A 20,507-nucleotide genomic window follows, 5' to 3' on the forward strand; every position below is an offset into this window, starting at 1 on the left:
ATTACATTTAAGTTTAGGGATAGATTTATGGTTAAGTTTGGGGTTAAAATTAGTGTTAGATTTAGGGTTAGAGTTAATGTTAGGGTTCACGTTAGGGTTCACGTTAGGGTTAGGGTTCAGGTTCGAGTTACGGTTAGGGATAAGATTAGGGTTTGAGTTTGGATTAGAGTTTAGGGTTAGGGTTAGAGTTCTGTTTAGGGTTTGGGTTAGGGTTAGGGTTCAGCGTTAGGGTTAGCATTCTGTTTAGGGTTTGGGTTAGGATTAGAGTTCAGCGTTAGGGTTAGGGTCAAGATTAGGGTAAGTGTTCAGTTCAGTGATAGGGTTTGGGTCAGGGTTAGGGTTCTGTTTTGGGTTAGGGTTCAGCGTTAGATTTCTGTTTAGGGTTAGGGTTCAGTGTTAGGGTCAGGGTTCAGCGTTAGATTTCTGTTTAGGGTTAGGGTTTAGTGTTAGGGTTCAGGGTAAGGGTTAGCAGTCTGTTTAGGGTTTGGGTTAGGGTTCTGTTTAGGGATAGGGTTTGGGTTAGGGTTCAGCGTTAGGGTTAGTGTTCTGTTTAGGGTTAGAGTTCTGTTTAGGGTTAGGGTTCAGTGTTAGGGTTAGGGTTCAGCATTAGGGTTAGAGTTCTGTTTAGGTTTAGGGTTCAGGGTTAGGGTTCAGCGTTCGGGTTTGAGTTCTGTTTAGGGTTAGGGTTCAGCGTTAGGGTTAGCGTTCTTTTCGGGTTTGGGTTAGGGTTCTGTTTAGGGATTGGGTTTGGTTTAGGGTTGGCGTTCTGTTTAGGGTTTGGGTTAGGGTTCTGTTTAGGGATTGGGTTTGGGTTAGCGTTCTGTTTAGGGATTGGGTTAGGTTTAGCATTCTGTTTAGGGTTTGGATTAGGGTTCTGTTCAGTGATAGGGTTTGGGTTAGGGTTAGGGTTCAGCGTTACGGTTAGCGTTCTGTTTAGGGTTTGGGTTAGGGTTCAGCGTTAGAGTTAGAGTTCTGTTTAGGGATAGGGTTTAGGTTAGGGTTAGCGTTTTGTTTAGGGATAGGGTTTGGGTTAGGGTTCAGTGTTAGAGTTAGAGTTCTGTTTAGGGTTAGGGTTCTGTTTTGGGATAGGGTTAAGGTTTGGGTTCAGGATTAGGGTTCTGTTTAAGGATAGGGTTTGGGTTAGGATTAGGATTTAGGGTTAGGGTTCTGTTTAGGGATAGGGTTTGGGTTATGGTTAGGATTTAGGGTTAGGGTTCTGTTTAGGGACAGGATTAGGCTCAGAGTTAGGATTTGGGATAGCCTTAGTGTTAGTGTTCGAGTTAGTGTTAGAATTTGTGGTTAGATTTCGGATTACGGTTTGTGTTAATTTTAGATTTTGGGTTCGGGATAGAGTTATTGTTAGGGTGAGGGATAGGTTTCAGGTTTAAATTAGGATTAAAGTTTGGGTTTAGGTTAGGGTTTGGCCAATTGTTAGGGTTCAGGTTTAGGTTACAGTTTGGGTTAATGTCAGGGTTTGTTTTAGGGTTATGTTCAGGTTAGGGTTAGAGTTCGGTGTTCGGGTTAGGGTTCAGGATAGGGGCATGGTTTGGGTTAAACTTAGGGTTTGGGTTTGGGCTAGAGTTAAGGTGAGAGTTAAGGTTCAGGTTAGGGTTAGGGTTAGGATAGGTATAGGGTTAGGGTTACTGTTAGTGTTAGGGTTAGGTTTAGGGTGAGTGTTAGTGATAGGGTTAGTTTTAGGGTTAGTGTTACAGTTAGGGTTAGGGATAGGTATAGGGTTAGGGTTACTGTTAGTGTTAGGGTTAGGTTTAGTGTTAGGGATAGGGTTAGTGTTAGGTTTAGGGTTGGGGTTAGTGTTAGGGTTAGGTTTAGGGTTAGTGTTAGAGTTAGGTTTAGGGTTAGGGTTCGTGTTAGTGTTAGAGTTAGGTTTAGGGTTAGGGTTTGGGTCAGTTGCAAACCGAGACAGTGTTTTCTATTTCGATGAGAGTGTTGCTGTTCGATAGGGCATACCTCTTGTGGGGAGTACATTCCCCCATCTTACTGTGTCTGTCCAATGGCCAGCCCCCATTCCTGCACCATCAACCAATCTCCCTGTCTGACACTGCCACGTCTCTCACACCATGAAGTACATGAGCTGAATTAGGTCAAAAGGGCAACTTTTTCACGCCCAGGGTGGTGTGTGTATGGAATGAGCTGTCAGAGGGAGTGGTGGAGGCTGGTACAATGACAGCATTTAAAAGGCATCTGGATGGGTGTATGAATGGGACTGGTTTAGTGGGATATGGGCCAAGTGCTGGCAAATGGGACTAGATTAGGTTCTGCTAACTGGCCAGCATGGATGGGCCGAAGCGCCTGTTTCGGTGCTGTACATCTCTCTGACTCGATGTGGTCTCCCCAGCACCTTCTCCTGCTGCAGTAAAACTTCCATCCTCTTATCCTCAAGGACCTGAACCCTCCGTGAGTGACGGAGTCCTGGGTGGGGACGGGGGGTGTGTGAAGGAGACCTGTTCTGAACAAAATAAACACAACCACAACCACGCAACACCAACCGCCCTCTCACCAAAACGGTCAAGTCACATTTCAGTCCCAGGTAAAACGCCCTCGAGCCTTTCCTGAGGGATTTTCTGAGAGACGGAACAAATAAATTGATCTGAATCCAGCCAACCCAACCCACAAATGGAATCTTAGTCTCTCACTCACAAACATTGGACTTTTGACTCCTCTGACAGAGATAGGCACAGATCAGGGAAGAAATAAAACCCAATTGTTGAATGGCCCAGTGCTGAGAAAGGGTTAGCTCAAAGCTCACATTCTGTCATCCCATCAACCTCACACTGGCCACCGCCTTCCATGGACTTAGGGTCGGGGGGCAGTCAGAAAATTCCAGCTTTCCCTCTAGATCAATTGTATCTGGAACAAAATGTCTCGAATAATTATCAATCCACACCAATTATGTGTGGCTCAGTGGTTAGCACAGCTGCCTCCCAGCACCAGGAACCCAGGTTCGATTCCACCCTTGGGGTGACTGTCTGTGTGGAGTTTGCACATTCTCCCCGTGTCTGCGTGGGTTTCCTCCGGGAGCTCTGGTTTCCTCCCACAGCTGTGCAGTTTAGGGTGGATTGGCCATGGGAAAGGCAGGGTTACAGGGATAGGAGAGGGTGGGGTGGGTCTGGGCAAGATTCTGTGCAGAGGGTCGATGTGGACTTGATGGACCGAATGGCCTGCTCCCACACTGTATGGATTCTCTAAATGTGTTGTGGATCCAGCCCAGGGACCAGGCAATAATGGGGAAGGTTTATCAGATGACATTGGGCCGAAGGGCCTGTTTCCACACTGTCAGGATTCTATGATGCTAAAAGAAGCTGTCGGAAATATGATCATAACGTGGTAGAATTTGGCATTCAGTTTGGGAGGACAGAGGAGTTGGGGAGGAGGGGCAGCAGCCTTGTGGTATTATTGTTGGACTGTAACAGAGATCATTATCCGGGGACCCGGGTTCAAATCCCATCATGGCCGATGGTGGAATTTGAATTCAATAAAAATCAGGAATAAGAGTCTACGATGACCATGAATCGAATGTCAGGGAAACCCATCTGGTTCAGTAAGGTCCTGTCAGGATGGAAATTGCCCTCCTTACCTGGTCTGGGCCTACACGTGACTCCAGACGCACACAGATGCTGTTAACGCTCAACTGCCCCCTGGGCAATTAGGGACAGGCAATAAATGGGCAGCGACCCCCTGACCCAGTGATTGAGGAAAGGAATGAAGGCAGAGCTGTCTGGGGTCAGCTGGAAAGGGAGGTTAGACAGCTACAGGAGCAATGGGAGAGGGCTCCGAACAGAGCTCACAACAAAGACATCTTGCAGTGAAGAATATTGTTCCTCAGGTCCCTTTTAAATCTTTCCCCTGTCACATTAAAAATATGCCCACTTGTTTTTGAAAACCCAACACCCTGGGAAATAAAGACCTTGCCTGTTCACTTTCTCTCTGCCCTTCCAAACCTGCAGAAGGTAACCCCGCAGCCTCCTGTTCTCCAGGGAAAAAGTGGTGTGTGTATGGAATGAGCTGCCAGAGGAAGTGGTGGAGGCTGCTACAATGACCATTTAAAAAACATCTGGATGGCTTCCTGAATAAGAAGGGTTCAGAGGGCTATGGGCCAAGTGCTGGCAGTTGGGACGAGATGAGGTTGGGTTACCTGGTCGGCATGGACGAGTTGGACCAAAGGGTGCTGTCCATCTCGATGACTCTGTGACTAAAAATCTAGAAACGGGTGGAGGTACTGGACACTGGGAAGACTATGAGCCCTGACAACACTCCGGCAAGAGGCAATGTAACCACCTCTCCTTGGACAATCAACCATCCCGGAGCAGCCAAATCCCACACCAGACATGTCCCAGTCACATCATTGAGAGCGATGTTTGTTGGAAAGGTCATGTAGTTCCTGTTTACATTGGAGAGGGTTCTGGGGATGGCTGTATCTATCAGGGTCACAGGGAATGGTTACACTGACATCTCCTGGCGAGGAAGATGCAGAATTGGAAATTTCACTGAAATGAATTTGAATCTGTTACAAAAGGGACTTCACAGTTGTTAAAGAAACATCCCAAATCTGAGGCTCTATCCGAGGGTCAGTGCTGAGGGAGTGCCACACTGTCGGAGGGTCAGTACTGAGGGAGTGCCGCACTGTCGGAGGGTCAGTGCTGAGGGAGTGCCGCACTGTCGGAGGGTCAGTGCTGAGGGAGTGCCACACTGTCAGAGGGTCAGTGCAGAGGGAGTGCCACACTGTCAGAGGGTCAGTACTGAGGGAGTGCTGCTCTGTGGGATGGTCAGTGCTGAGGGAGTGCCTCAATGATTGAGCGTCAGGATCAAGGGAATGCCGCACTAACAGGGGGTCAATCTCTCAAATGCAGAATCGGAAGTGCAACAGTCTTTGTAACTGAATTAACTTTGTGATGGTTCACACATAATTATTGGGTCCTGTCCGACTTTGGCCCCATTACTATTGGTGAGCTCTCGTCACTGTAACTCTCTTCAGGTATATCGTATTGGCACATGTGTTCACTCTCCTTTTGAACCTGGGCCAACGTTAGAGGGTTAGGCCTCGATGGATGTTGCTTAATCAGAACAGCATCTCCTATTCCAGATCAGGCATAATTCAGGTCATACTTCCCAGCTTAGTTCCACAGCTCTCCCCATGTGATCACAATAACTCTTCCAGGTCATTTTGATATTCCCCAGGAAGGAAATTCAATCATTGATCCTAATCTTTGACAATGTCCTCCATGTTTGTCTCCATATTCCCTTTGCAATTCCTTAGATTGTGACCACCCTGGACAGCTCTGGTGGGTCTGATCTCCAGTGTTCAGAACTTTACCTGGGTCTCTGGAATACCTGTGCAGTGATAGAACCACCATTGATGACCATTTGATGTTTAGTACTGGCCGACAGGTCAGTGTCGAACTTGTTGAATGTTTATTTCAGAAAGACGAGGGAGCAGGATGATTCCTCCACAAGATCGAGATCCCTGATTCCCCTCTGACAGCACACAACATCCTTGACTGTTCTGGCTCATCTTCCATCTGACGTGGGATGTGTCAATTGCTACTTCTTAAACCTTATTGAGTAAAAGGCATCTTCCAACAGGTGGTGTGTGTGTGAGTCTCTAAACCCCCAGAGGAGATTGAACAGCAGTTTGTGGTGAAGCGGACTGTCCTGTGACCAACTTCACTGCTGAATGCAGACTGCAAAATCCTGCCCCTCGTCATCACCGACTGGGTCAGGTCTGTCAGAGACTGGTGAATCACCCCGACCAGGTACATGCTGTACTGGGCAGGACAATCTCAGAGAGCCTTGTTCACTTCAGGGATAGAATCGCCGACCTGGAGGACAAGGGAGGCTCTGTGCCTGCCTCATCAGCCTGTACCAGCAGAAGGCTTTTGATAAGGTCTCGCAGATCCACACCAGGGACGTGCTCTCCAAAATCAGCTTCGGGGCGGGAATCGGGCAATTGGATCCGACTGCTCTACCCCAGCATCGTTCGCTCAGTCTCAATCAATGGGTGGGAATCAGGAAGTTTCCCGATCAGCTCTGGAGTCAGACAGTGCTGCCCACTCTCTCTAGCCTCGTTTGGAATTGGTACGGAACCTTTTGCTGCTCCATTGGGAAGGATGGGAGCCTCAGGGAGTGTAACTATTCCGGACAGTGGGAGCGACCAGGTCAAAGCCTTCCTGCACATGGATGGATTTTCTGTTTTCTGCTTGGAAGTGCTGTGACTGCACAGACTCATGGGTATCTGCATCGGGGTCAAACTGACCTTGGGAGGAAAGGCAAATCAAGGCCAAAGCGAAGCCATGAACAGGGGCGTATTGCAAAGGTAAGGCAGGAACAGAGCTTTGAGAGCACTGCTCCCTTTCCGCTGTGGGTAAAGAGTTAGGGATCGGGTGTGAGGCACTGTCTCTCTCTGTTGGACATGGCGTGGGTCTGACCCATCCCAGGAACTGTGCTGTTTCAGTCACTGGAAATCTCTGCTTCTTCATCTGGAGGTCAAAGATGTACCCTGTCTGCTGGTCCACTGTGTCCAAAGTTCTGGATAAGGCAAGGAGACCACCCAGGATGTTACTCTCATCCTGACGGCCATCTTTGTCTGTAAATGCATCAAGCTGTACCTCGATCTTTGGTACAGAAACACCAAGTGTCGCTGTGTACTGAGGTTTGACCTGTCCCCTGGGGTTGTGAAGGATGGGACTGGACACATTGTGGTGGAACGCTCAAAGAGGTTGGACTGTTCCTCATCACCTGTCCCTCCTGGAGAAATTTGCAAAGAGAAACCCCTTTACCCACCAGTCCATCACAACCTGATCAGCACACAGCGTCCTCGAGACCCTGCGGGGAAGGGACAGGGTGGATCATGTCGGGTGGTTCACTGAGCAGACGGTCAAAATCATTTAGCAGAATGTCCCACCAGCAGAACGTTCTCACCAACACCATAACATCAGCTGGCTGTTGGTGAGAAGGGCCCTACCTGTGAGAGCCTTAATGCACGTCCAGTTGGACTGTACAATTGCACGCTGTCCTTGAAATGGCTGTAGGAGCTGGGGGGGGCACGGGTACAGACTGCCACACAACTCCTGCTGGACTGTGCCTTTGTGAAGGGAATCTGGAGGAAGATGCAGTGGTTTGTGGTTTGTGTTGATGTTCGTCGCGAGCAGCTCGGTGACGTGGGAATCTGTGCTCTGTGCGGGATGCGAACCGAGACCAACAATGCCTGGTGCCTGCTCCTGGAGGGCCATCAACTCGCTGGGAGATGCTCTTTAGTCTGCTTCAAACCTGTTGGTCGTCCAGAAAAAAGCAGCTGACCCCAACTGAGTGTTGTGGACGGTCACATCCCAAGGGCCATGACTATGTGCTGCAGGACCCATTAAAGCCCAGGGACAGCTGCTGCTCAAGCAAAGTGAGGATTGACCATTGCCTGAGCTCCTTCTCCCTCGGTTAAATGAGGGTCCGTTCAGTCATTGAATCTTCCCCAGGTTTCAAAAGATGGAAATATTGTCTTCTTCAAGTAAGAGATGGCTTTGATTTGTTTGGAGGGAGACAAACTCCAATGCTTGCTTGTTCCTTTGAGGTGATGCCGTACAGAATCGAGCTGTGTTTGTGACGGTGTACATACACAATGTTTTTATTGAATAAAGGATATTTTTGAAGTTAAAATGCCAGCAATATCCTTCTGCTGGACTCTGTAAATATCAGTCACTCACGCAGTCACAGAATGATCCACCTTCACTTGGGATTCTAAATATCTCACACACACACACACAGACGCACACAGATACACACACACAGACACACACAGATACATAAACACAGACGCACACACACACACAGATACACACACGCACACACACAGATATACACACACACAGACGCACACACAGATACGCACACATTGACGCACACAGACAGATACGCACACAGACCCGCACACACACACACACCCACACACACACTGACACACACGCACGCACACACTGACACACCCAGACACACACACACTCACACATATCCACAGATACATACACACACACACACACACAGATTTACATACACACACGCCCACAGACACACGCACCCACACACACAGATACACATTCACACACACAGATACACACACAGCTACACACAAACACACAGATATACACACATACTCACACGCACACGGTTACACACACACACAGATACACACACACAGTCACACACACAGATACACACACGGATATACACACCCACACACACAGCTACACGCAAACACAGATACAGACACACCCACCCAAACTCACAGATACACACACACCCACACATACAGATACACACACACACAGATGCAATACACGGATACACGCACAGACACACACACACACAGATACACACACACAGATACACACACAGACGCACACACAGATACACACACACATACAGAGATACACACACAGATACACAAACAGACACGCGCAGACACACACACAGATGCACAGACACAGAAACACACACAGATACGTACACACACAAATACACACAGACACACATACACTCACACACAGACACACACATATACTCACACACATACATTCACACAGAGGCACACACAAACACATACATGCACACAGACACACATACACTCACACACAGGCACACACACACAGTCTCTCTCACACACACCCTGACCTCCCTCTGCTGCTAAGTGTTGATGAAGCACACAGACATACAGAATACTGACAAGTTTAACAAATAATGAGTTCATAAAATGTTTAAAGTGAAATCCAAATTCACTTTAATCAATGTAAGAGAAAAAAAAAACCATTCTGCGCAGCTCAGAGCTAGGAACGTACAGAGCAGGGGGCAGTCTCAGCTCTCAGGTGAGGTACACTAGCTGTTACTCACCGAGTGTAAGCATTGACTGACCAAAGGATGTGTTGCTTTGAATTGTGGAACTCGTGAATTGTTGGATCAGCTGGAGGTTACAGTTCAGCTGTTCTGTTTGTTCAGGGTTTATTGGGATGGTGTCAGTTGGTCCCTCCTACAATGGTTCAAAGACTGTCCATTAGTTTTTGTAGATATTTTCTTCCCAACATTATTATACACCTTTGGAGAACTTGTCCTCGAGTCTCCTTGCTCAGAGGTATGGACCACCACTGCTGGTCTCACCCAGACTGTCCGAGCTGGATGTGTCTGTCCCTGATCACTGATTGGTGGAGTTGGTTATTAATGCACCGGGCATTAAACAAAGTGAACATTGGACTGACAAAGCTAATCTTGCTGGTTTCAGTGTCCTTTCCAAACGACTGAAAACCACATTGCAGAGAGTGCGGCCATCAGACTGAGAGGGAGGAAATTCGAATTCCATTATGTAGTTTACATTCACACAAATGCTGACTGTTCAATTAACACGAAAATATTGGGAATGCTCAAGATTGAGTGTAGAACTGGAAAATGCTGGCAGCACAGAGGTTCTCAGGCAGGAGCTGTGCAGGGAGAAGCTGAGTTCATGTTCCTCATCAAATGTGATCCCTGTTCAAAGTGAAATTTAATCTCCAATTCTCTCCCCACTGGTTTGCACGACTTGCTTCTCTTGGTCCAGCGTCTTCAGTTCTTTTCTCTTCCTTCCATGAATTACTTCCCTCTGTCCAATCTCAGTGTGAGGGAAAGCTGCATTGTCTGGGCAAAAGGATTAATCTCCAATGAAAGCACCAGCCTGGTCACAATCACTGTGAATACTCGAAGACTTGTCTCTTGTTCTCTAAATGAGTTGAAACCTGTTGCTGTTGGAGAATCTCAACAGAAAAGAATTGTATCGAGGCTTTTTACAACACACAATCCTACAGCAACAATTTTCCTGTGTTCATTCTGTTCCAGTGCGGAAATAGCGAAGCAGCCTCAAGGACAGGAGGCAGACAGAAAGCTAGCACACAGCGTGCAGGAAGGTGAACAGAATATTGGCCCTTACTTTCAGAAGCTTGGAGTATAAGAACATGGAAATCATCCTGTAACTGTGAAAGGTGCTGCTGAGATCCCGTCTGGAGCACTGTGGGCAGTTTCGGTCCCCTTATTTCAGGAAAGTTGTGATTTCTTTGGAGGTAATTCAGAGATTGTTTTTCTTGGCTAATTCCTGATATGGAGAGAAATGTTATAAACAGGAGTTGGGAGGTCATGTTGCGGCTGTACAGGACATTGGTAAGGCCACTATTGGAATATTACGTGCAATTCTGGTCTCCTTCCTATCGGAAAGGTGTTGTGAAACTCGAAAGGGTTCAGAAAAGATTTACAAGGATGTTGCCAGGGTTGGAGGGTTTGAGCTACAAGGAGAGGCTGAACAGGCTGGGGCTGTTTTGCCTGGAGCATCGGAGGCTGAGGGGTGACCTTATAGAGGTTTATAAAATCATGAGGGGCATGGATTGGGTAAATAGACAGGGTCTTTTCCCTGGGGTGGGGGAGTCCAGAACTAGGGGGCATAGATTTAGGGTGAGAGGGGAGAGATATAAAAGAGACCTAAGGGGCAACGTTTTTACACAGAGGGTGTGGAATGAGGAAGTTGTGGAGGCTGGTACAATTGCAACATTTAAGAGACATTTGGTTGGGTATATGAATAGGAAGGGTTTGGAGGGATACGGGCCGAGTGCTGGCAGGTGGGACTAGATTGGGTTGGGATATCTGGTCAGAATGGACGGGTTGGACCGAAGGGTCTGTTTCCGTGCTGTACTCCTCTATGACTCTATGACTCTACTAGGACATAGAATTCCTCTCAGTTGATGCCACCAGGGGAAGTTCCACAAGCTGTTCCAAAGCGGAGATCCTGTTTTGTGGCTGAAAATACATTTTCAAAGAGTGGTCAAATGTGTATTCTGATTGCAGACCTTAACAAGTCGAGTAAATGGATATTTGATTCCATCGATTAACTCCTCTCTGAATTTAGTCTGTGTTAGAGCGTAAATGCAGGTGTTGGTGCATGAATTTAGAAGCCGTAACATGAATCCAATTTCTTGGAAGACAAACGTTGGAGTATTTAAAGTCTTGTCTTCATAATTATAATTTACCTCTTGAAAGCTGAAACGGCGTATGACATGTGTCATCCAGAACAATATGAAATTAGCGGACAACGCAAAGAGCAAGATGATGGATTTTCTCCGGTTTACCACCTCTGGATCAGTATTATTCCCTCCATTTGCATGGATCTGGAGCCGTGAGCGGATGCGATTGGCTGCTATAACGTGCCTAACAGTCAGAGCATTGAATATCAAAATCAATGCAATTGGGAGCAAAGGTATAAATGTGGTGTCTATCCAGACATACACTTTCCAAAATAACAATGTATAGTAGTCTGGTACTGTCATGCAAAACCACGGCACATTGTCAATAATAATTGCAGGAACAAATACAAAATACCAAGTAATTGACCGCAAACAACCCACCGCACTCACTGTTGCTATAACGACAAAAGCAGTTCTCTCGTGACAATATCTTGCGCTTAGTTTCTGGCAACAGATCAGTACAAACCGATCAAATGTGAAAGCAACTGTGAACCAAACTGAACCGTCCAGAGCTGCAAGAAACAGAACGGTTCTCAACGCACAGACAGGAGTGATGGATAAGAAAGTAACCGGGAAATGCAGAACATTAACTCGGTCCAGTAAGATATTAAGGATGACAAGAAGCAGATCTGCAAAAGTCATTGCCAACAAATAGCGAGTGACGCATTTGGAGAGCCCACAATTGCCTCGAATCAGGATCACAATTGCCACGGAGTTAACTGGATGAAAAATAAAGAAAGGGAGACCTTTTTCATTATCGGAGTCATAGCAATGACGTTCGCTTAACATAGAAACTGTACAGTGTCGAAGCAGGCACCTACCCTGTTGCATTTCCCCCGAATAATGCAGCTCATTTACACATCCCTGGACACTATGGGTAATTTTGCACGCCCAATTCACCATTCACACATACATGGCTAGAATGTGCAACTTCCTTACAGACAGTCACCTGAGGGTGTAATTGAAGCCGGATCTCTGACATTGTGAGGCAGCAGTGCTAACCACTGAGCCACCGTGCATGTCTGCTAACTCACAACAATTACCTCAGATTAATATATTAACTCAATTACAGTAGATGTGGTGAAAAATTACAAGTTCCCTTCAAGCCACTCACCTTCCTGGCTTGGAAACACATCACTGTTCCTTCAGTTTTTGCTGGATCATTTAAAAGACTTACCAATGATACCAACAGCTGCAAGAATTGGGTAGTAAATGCGCACTGCCTGTAAGATGGCTGAGTATTTCATTCTGTCCCAGTCACGTCTGGCTGTTCCTGGGGAGGCAATGATCTGTCCACCTAAATAGAGTAATATTGTCAACACAAGTTCATGTTATTTGGAAGCTGACGTTCTGGTGAGAATATAAAGCTGGTAGAATCACTAATTACATTAGTTTCAGTGATCTGAACAAGCAGCAAATGAACTATTTTCCTCTGAGGATTATTACACAACAGAATCTATTTTGAAGAATGAAATGTCACTAATTTCCAGGGAATTAGATTTCCTTTATTGTCATGTGTACTCAAGTACATGAGGACAGTGGAAAATATACAAGGCCACCGTTCCGGACACAGTCTTAGGTAGAAATGGACAGAGGCCCATAATCTTCGGGACAAAGCAGAGAAGTAAAGAACCAAAGTTCAAACATAAACCTTACAATTCCTCTTTGTATTGTGCGACGATGCTGCTCCTTTAACAAGGTTAGTTGGCTCTTGTTTTGGTTTGAGAGAGGTCGTAAAGGCAGAGGTTTCAATATGTGTGGAAAATCTACTTGGAAAGGCATTTAAGTTCCCTTTGGTCCCTTTTATATCTTTCCCCTCTCACCCTAAACCGCTGCCCTCTAGTTCTGGACTCCCCCACCCCTGGGAAATAACCTTGTCTATTTACCCTATCCATACCCCTCATGATTTTATCAACCTCGATAAGATCACCCCTCAGCCTCCAACACTCCAGCGAAAACAGTCCCAGCCTATTCAGCGTCTCCCTATAGCTCAAATCCTCCAACCCTGGCAACATCCTTGTAAATCTTTTCTGAACCCTTTCAAGTTCCACAACATCCTTCCTTTGAGCAGAGAACACAACATTCCAAAAGGGGCCGAATCACAACCTGTTATCCCAAATCCCATGCTCAATACTCTGACCAATAATGGGAATCGTACCAAACACCTTCTTCACTATCCTATCTACCTGTGAATCCAATTTCAAGGAGTTATGAACCTGCACTCCAAGCTCTCTTTGTTCAGCAACACTCCCTAGGACCTTACCATTAAGTGAATAAATCGTGCCCTGATTTGCCTTTCCAAAATGCAGCACCTCACATTGATCTAAATTAAAGTTCATCTGCCACACCTCGGCCCATTGGCTCATCTGATCAAGATCCCATTGTACCCTGAGACAACCTTTGTCACTCCCCACTACGCCTCCAATTTTGGTGTCATCTGCAAGCTTACAAACCATACCTTGACTGTTCATATCCAATCTATTTATATACATGACAAACGCAGTGGACCCAGCACCCATCCCAGTGGCACACCATTGGTCACTGGCGTTCAGTCTGAAAGGCTACCCTCCATCACCACCTTCCGTCTCCTACCTTCAAGTCAGTTCGGAGTCCAAATGGCTAATTGTCCCTGTCATTTTCCTGAATTTGCCATTCTAGGAAGGAGATGGGAATCAGAGCGACATATCTGAGAGGGGGGCAGTTGTAGATGGGGCAGTGACAGGATATGGTGAATCTATCGGGAAGGTTTCTCACCTGATGGAACAAAGGGATCGGTTAAAGTGTGTCTGCTTGAACACAAGCAGTGTCTGAAATAAGAGTGATGAACTTGGGGCTTGGGGCTATGATGTTGGGGTCATAACGGAGACGTGGGTTTCACACGGGCAGGAATGATGTTCCAGGGTTTAGAACATTTAAAAAGAACAAGGAGGGTAGAAGAAGAGGAGGTGGTGTAGCATTGTGAATCAGAGAGTGCATCACAGCTACAGAAACACAGGTTGGTGAGAAAGGTTTGTCTACTGAGTCAGTATGGGTGGAAGTTAGGAACAGCAAGGGAGCAGCCACCTCATTGGGGGCTTTCTACAGACCCCCTAATAGCAGTAGAGAGATTGAAGAACTCATAGGCTGACAGATTTTGGAAAAATGGAGATGTAGCAGGGTTGTTGTTATGGGTGACTTCAACTTTCCCAATATTGACTGGAACCTCCTTAGTGCCGATGGTTTGGATGGAGCTGTTTTTGTCAGGTGTGTTCAGGAGGGTTTCCTTACTCAGACTGCAGACAAATGCGAAGTGATGCATTTTGGAAGGTCAAACTCGAATGCTGAATATAGGATTCAAGTCAGGATTCTTAGCAGTGTGGAGGAACAGAGGGATTTTGGTGTTCAAGTACATAGATCCCTCAAAGTTGCCACCCAAGTAGATAGGATTGTTAAGAAAGCACATGGTGTTTTGGCTTTCATTACCAAGGGGATCGAGTTTAAGAGCTGTGAGGTTTTGCTGCAGTTCTACAAGTCCCTGGTGAGACCACACTTGGAATACTGTGTCCAGTTCTGGTTGTCTGACTATAGGAAAAATACAGAGACTTTGGAGAGGGTACAAAGAAGGTTTACCAGAATGCTGCCTGGACTGGAGGGATTGTCTTATGAAGAGAGGTTGAATAAGCTCAGACTTTTCTCTCTGGAGAGAAGGAGGAAGTGTGGAGACCTGATCGAGGTGTACAAGGTAATGAGAGGCATGGATAGAGTCAGTACCCAGAGACTTTTCCCCAGGGTAGGATTGACTGGTATGAGGGGTCATAGCTTTATGATATTAGGGGAAAGGTATAGAGGGGACGTCAGAGGTAGCTAGGTTCTTTACGCAGAGAGTTGTGAGTGTATGGAGTGCGTTGCCAGCGGTGGTGGTGGAAGCAGAGTCATTTAAGCGACTGCTGGACATGGAGAGCAGTGAGTTGAGGGGTGCGTAGGTTAAGTTACTATATTTTACTTTCGGATTAAATCTCAGCACAATATCGTGGGCCAAAAGGCCTGTTCTGTGCTGGTCCTTGCGATGTTCTATGTTCTTATTCCATTACGGAGTACCAAGGCAAATAGGGTGGGAGAGGAGTTAGTAACTTTCCTCCCACGGTATGGGATACCCAGAAAGATTCAGTCAGAGCAAGGGTCTAATTTTCCCGCTCGGCTGTTTAAGAACGTCCCGGATAGTTTAGACATCCAGCTCTTTAAATCCAGTGGGTACCATCCTGAATCCCAGGGAGTTTTAGAAAGGTGAGATCAGACCCTGAAGACCATGTTAAGAACGTCCTGTTAGGATGACCCGAATGATTGGGATAAAGGTTTCCCATTCGTATTGTTTGCCATTAGAGATGCCCCAAATGAATCGACTCAGTTCATTCCCTTTGAGATAATATTCAGGCATGAAGGGAGAGGCCCTTTGGAATGAATTAAAGAGAAATGAACTGGCCCAAAGTCAGAGAGCTCCCGTTTGGATGATGTATCTGAGGTAAGGGAGAGATTATATCGGGTCGGTGAGTTAGCGAGACAGTGAAGGGACACAGCATAGAATGAAGCAGGTGGCAGATAAAAACTCTCAGACTCAGGCGTTTTCCCGAGAGGGAGGGTGACATATTAGTGTTGTTCCCAGGGGTAGGAGATCCCTTCAAAGCCTGGTTTAGTGGTCCCTCGCATTTTGAGAAAACGTTGAGTCAGGAAAACTCGCTGGTAAAGATGCCGGATAGAAAAATAACAGTGTCGGGGATATTGTGTGAATATGACTATAATAGAGACTGGGGGCGGCACGGTGGCTCAGTGGTTAGCACGGCTGCCTCACAGCGCCAGGGGCAAGGGTTCGATTCCCGCCTCGGGCGACTGTCTGTGTGGAGTTTGCACATTCTGCCTGTGACTGCGTGGGTTTCCTCCGGGTACTCCAGTTTCCTCCCACAGTCCAAAGATGAGCAGGTCAGGTAAATTGGCTATGCTAAATTGTCCCATAGTGTTAGGTGCATTAGTCAGGGGTAAATATAGGTTAGGAGAATGGGTCTGGGTGGGTTACTCTTCAGAGGGTTGGTATGAACTTGTTGGGCTGAAGGGCCTGTTTCCATACTGTAGGGAATCTAATCTAATCTCTGGAACTGGAGAAACAGATATTAATTACTGCCCGACAGAGTGAGGAATCAAATCTAGATTTCGTGGAGTTTGATGTGTCTCAAAATATGTTAAACAATGAGGAAATCCTTGAGGAGTGGGATAGGTTAGTGAGCTAACTGTCTCAGGAGCAAAGAACCCAGCTGAAAGGTTTGTTACAGCAATATGAGGGCATATGCAGGAATAAGATGGGGAGGACTAATACTATTGTGCATGAGCTGGAAGGAGGGAGTGCTGTTCCAATAAAACAACACCCCTACAGACTTAACCCTCTCAAAGCCACACAGGTCCAGAAGGAAGTGGATATGATGCTCAATGAAGATACCATCGAACTGCGTCAAAGTGAGTGGGGTTCGCCGATCGTATGCGTTCCCAAACCTGACAGGGCTCAGCCATTTTCTGTGGACTATCGGAAGGTCAATGCCAGAACAAAATCAGACTCAGACCCAATCCCAAGTCTGGAGGATGGTATAGAGATAGTTGGACAAGCCAGTTACATCACCAGGTTGAACTTACTGCCTGGTTACTCGCAGGTACCTTTATCAGAGAAAGTGAAAGATGTTTCTGTGTTTGTAACCCCAAATGGGTGATATCAATTCAAGGTGATGCCCTTTGGAATGAAGAGCGCACCAGCCACATTCCAAAGACTCACGAACAGACTTGTAGCTGGGTTAACAAACTGTACAGTCTCTCTGGATGATGTAGTGATCTTTAGTGAGTGATGGAAAGACCACATGGTCCAGTTGGCAGGGCTCTTTGAACAATTATGGAAAGCCAAACTGGTAATAAACTTAAAGAAAGCAGAATTTGCAAAGATGGGGGGACATTCTTGGGACATAACGTCGGTCATGGAAGGTTGACCCCAAGGAACGCAAAGACGAGGCCATCGAGGAATTTCCATGACCAACTTCGAAGAAAGAGGTGCTCTGATTTTTGGGACTAAACGGAATCTTCCGGAAATTTATTCCCAACCTCAGCAGCGTAGTGGCACCGCGAACAGAGTTAGTGAAGAGGAACACAACACGTTGGTGGACAGAACAATGCCAGGAGGCACCTGACAGTTTTCCCACAGGATTAACCACCACACCAGGTTTAGAGACACGAAATGGTTTGAAACCCTTCAAAGTTGCCATCGATGCTCGCGATATCGGAGTTGGAGCTGTTCTACTACAGGAGGATGATGGTGGAATTGAACGGCCAATTGGCGAATTTACAAAGAAACTCAACACCCACCAGAGAAAATACTCCACCGTTGAAAAGGAATGATTGAGTTTGGTACCGGCCTTACAACAGTTTAATGTTTATGTGATGGGCAGTGTGGACAGTTGTGTACACGGAACACAATCCTCTTACATTCTGAGAATGATTTAAAGACAAGAATCTGCGACTATTTCATTGGAATCATACATGTCGCGGGTCATAAAAATGTGAGAGCAGATGCATTATTGTGGATTTAAAGGAATTAATTTAGATTAATGACCAATGTATTTCAGTGTAATGGGGTTAAGACTGAGAAAAACAAAAATGAAGCCATCTTTTCATTATGGTTGTTCGATATTTTCTGAAAGGGGGGGGGTGTCATGAAGTTGAAGGTGTGTACTGTCCCTTTAAGAGAGAGAAAATGCTGATCTGCACTGAGAGCTGACAATCCCCTGTGTATATGACCAGCTAGCAGTCTCAGAGTGCACTGGGAAATGGGAAATATGTAACATCTGGCTGTGACATAGATACCTGAGTTGGTTGCAGTTTTGACAACAATTCGAATTTGGCCAATCAGTTTAACTTATTCCCCAGGATACTAAAACCCAATCGAGTTTGAATTTATTGTTTTGCCAACATTGAACCAATGAGACATAGAGCATAGAACATGCCAGCACAGTACAGGCCCTTCAGCCCTCAATGTTGCACCGATCTGTGGAACCAATCTGAAGCCCGTCTAACCTACACTATTCCATTCTAATCCATATGTTTATCCAATCACCATTTAAAAGTCCTTAAAGTCGGCAAGTCTGCTCCTGTTGCAGGGAGTGCGTTCCACGTCCCTACTACTCTCTGAGTAAAGAAACTACCTCTGACATCTGTCCTGTATCTATCACCCTGCAATTTAAAGCTATGTCCCCTCATGTTAGCCATCACCAGCTGAGGTAAAAAGCTCTCCCTCTCCACCCTATCTAACCCTCTGATTGTCTTATAGACCTCAATTAAGTTGCCTTGCAACCTTCTTCTCTCCAACGAATTTGCAATGACACTAAGGTCAGTGGAGTTGTGGATAGTGCTGAAGGATATTCCAGGTTACAGAGGGACAGAGATAAGCATTTCCTCATAAGACCTTTCATCCGCACCAGGCAACATCCTAGTAAATCTCCTCTGAGCCCTTCCAAATCTTCCACATCCTTCCTATAATGCGGTGACCAGAACTGTACACAATTCTCCAAATGTGGCCACATCAGGGTTTTGTGCAGCTGCAGCATGACTTTGTGGCTCCGAAACTCAATCCCTCTCCCAATAAAAGTTAACACACCGAATGCATTCTTAACAACCTTATCAACCTGGGTTACAACTTTCAGAAATCTATGTGCAAGATTTCTCTGCTCATCAACACGACCAAGAATCTTACCATTAGCCCAGTACTCTGCTTTCCTGTTGCTCCTTCTAAATTGAATCACCTCACACTTTTCCACATTAAACTCCATTTGCCACCTCACCGCCTAGCTCTGCAGCTTATCTATGTCCCTCTGTAACCTGTAATCCCTAATCAACTTGCTCCACTCAAGGTGATTATAAATCTTATCTCCTTTAACCTTTTCTTACACTTTACCCACAATTGAAGTAAGGTTCACTGGTCTATAATTACCAGGGCTTTCTCTAATCCCCTTCTTAAACAAGGGGACAACATTTGGTATCCTCCATTCTTCTGGCACTATTCCTGTAGACAGTGACAACATTAAGATCAAAGCCAAAGGCTCGGCAATCTCCTCCCTGGCTTCCCAGAGAATCCGAGGATAAATTCCATCCGGCCCAGGGGATGTATCTATTTTCAAACTTTCCTGAATTTCTAACACTTCCTCCTTGTGAACCTCAATCCTGTCTGATCCAGTCGCCTGTATCTCAGTATTCTCCTCAACAACATTGTCTTTTGCCAGTGTGAATACTGATGAGAAATATTTGTTTAGCGCTTCCCCGGTCTCCTCACACTCCACACACAACTTCCCACTCCTGTCCTTGATTGGCCCTAATCTTACTCTAGTCATTCTTTTATTCCTGATACACTATGGGTCAATTTAGCATAGCCAATCCACCCTAACCTGCACATCCCTGGGCACTATGGGACAATTTAGCATGGCCAATCCACCCTAACCTGCACATCCCTGGACACTATGGGACAATTTAGCATGGCCAATCCACCCTGACCTGCACATCCCTGCCACACATGGTACAGAGTGTTCTCGCTCAGTGGATAAAGAACTGGTTGAGCAACAGGAGACAGAGAGTAGTAGTTGAAGGGAGGTTCTCGAAATGGAGAAAGGTGACTAGTGGTGTTCCACAGGGGTCAGTGCGGGACTCACAGTTGTTAGTGATGTACATAAATGATCTGGAAGAGGGCATTGTTGGTCTGATCAGTAAGTTTACAGATGACACGAAGATTGGTGGAGTAGCAGAAAGCATTGGGGTTCGTCAGAGAATACAGGAGAATATAGATGGACTGGAGAGTTGGGCGGAGCAGTGGCAGATGGAGTTCAATCCAGGCAAATGTGAGGTGATGCATTTTGGGAAGTCTAATTCTAACGCAAACTATCCTGTAAATGGAAGAGCCTTGGGAAAAGTTGCTGAGCAGAGAGATCTGGGAATTCAGGTCCATTGTACCCTGAAGGTGGCTGCACAGGTGGATAGAGAGGTCAAGAAGGCATATGGTTATGATTGCCTCCATCGGACGGGGTATTGAGTATAAGAGCTGGCAGGTTGTGTTAAAATTGTACGAGACTTTGGTTCGGTCGCATTTAGAATACTGTGCACAGTTATGGTCACCTCATTACCAAAAGGATGTGGACGCTTTGGAGAGGGTGCAGAGAAGGTTTATGGGGATGTTGCCTGGTATGGAAGGTGCTCGCTATGAAGGGAGGTTGAGTAGGTTGGGTTTGTTTTCATTAGACAAAAAGAGATTGAGGGGGGACCTGATTGAGGTTTACAAAATCATGAAGGGTATAGACAGGGTGGATAGAGACAAGCTTTTTTCCAGGGTGATGGATTCAATAACGAGAAGCCACGCTTTCAAGGTGAGAAGTGAAAAGTTTAAGGGGGATACGTGCAGTAAGTACTTCACACACAGAGGGT

This window comes from Chiloscyllium punctatum, chromosome 34 (assembly GCF_047496795.1).
Source record: "Chiloscyllium punctatum isolate Juve2018m chromosome 34, sChiPun1.3, whole genome shotgun sequence".
In the NCBI taxonomy this organism is placed as follows: Eukaryota; Metazoa; Chordata; class Chondrichthyes; order Orectolobiformes; family Hemiscylliidae; genus Chiloscyllium; species Chiloscyllium punctatum.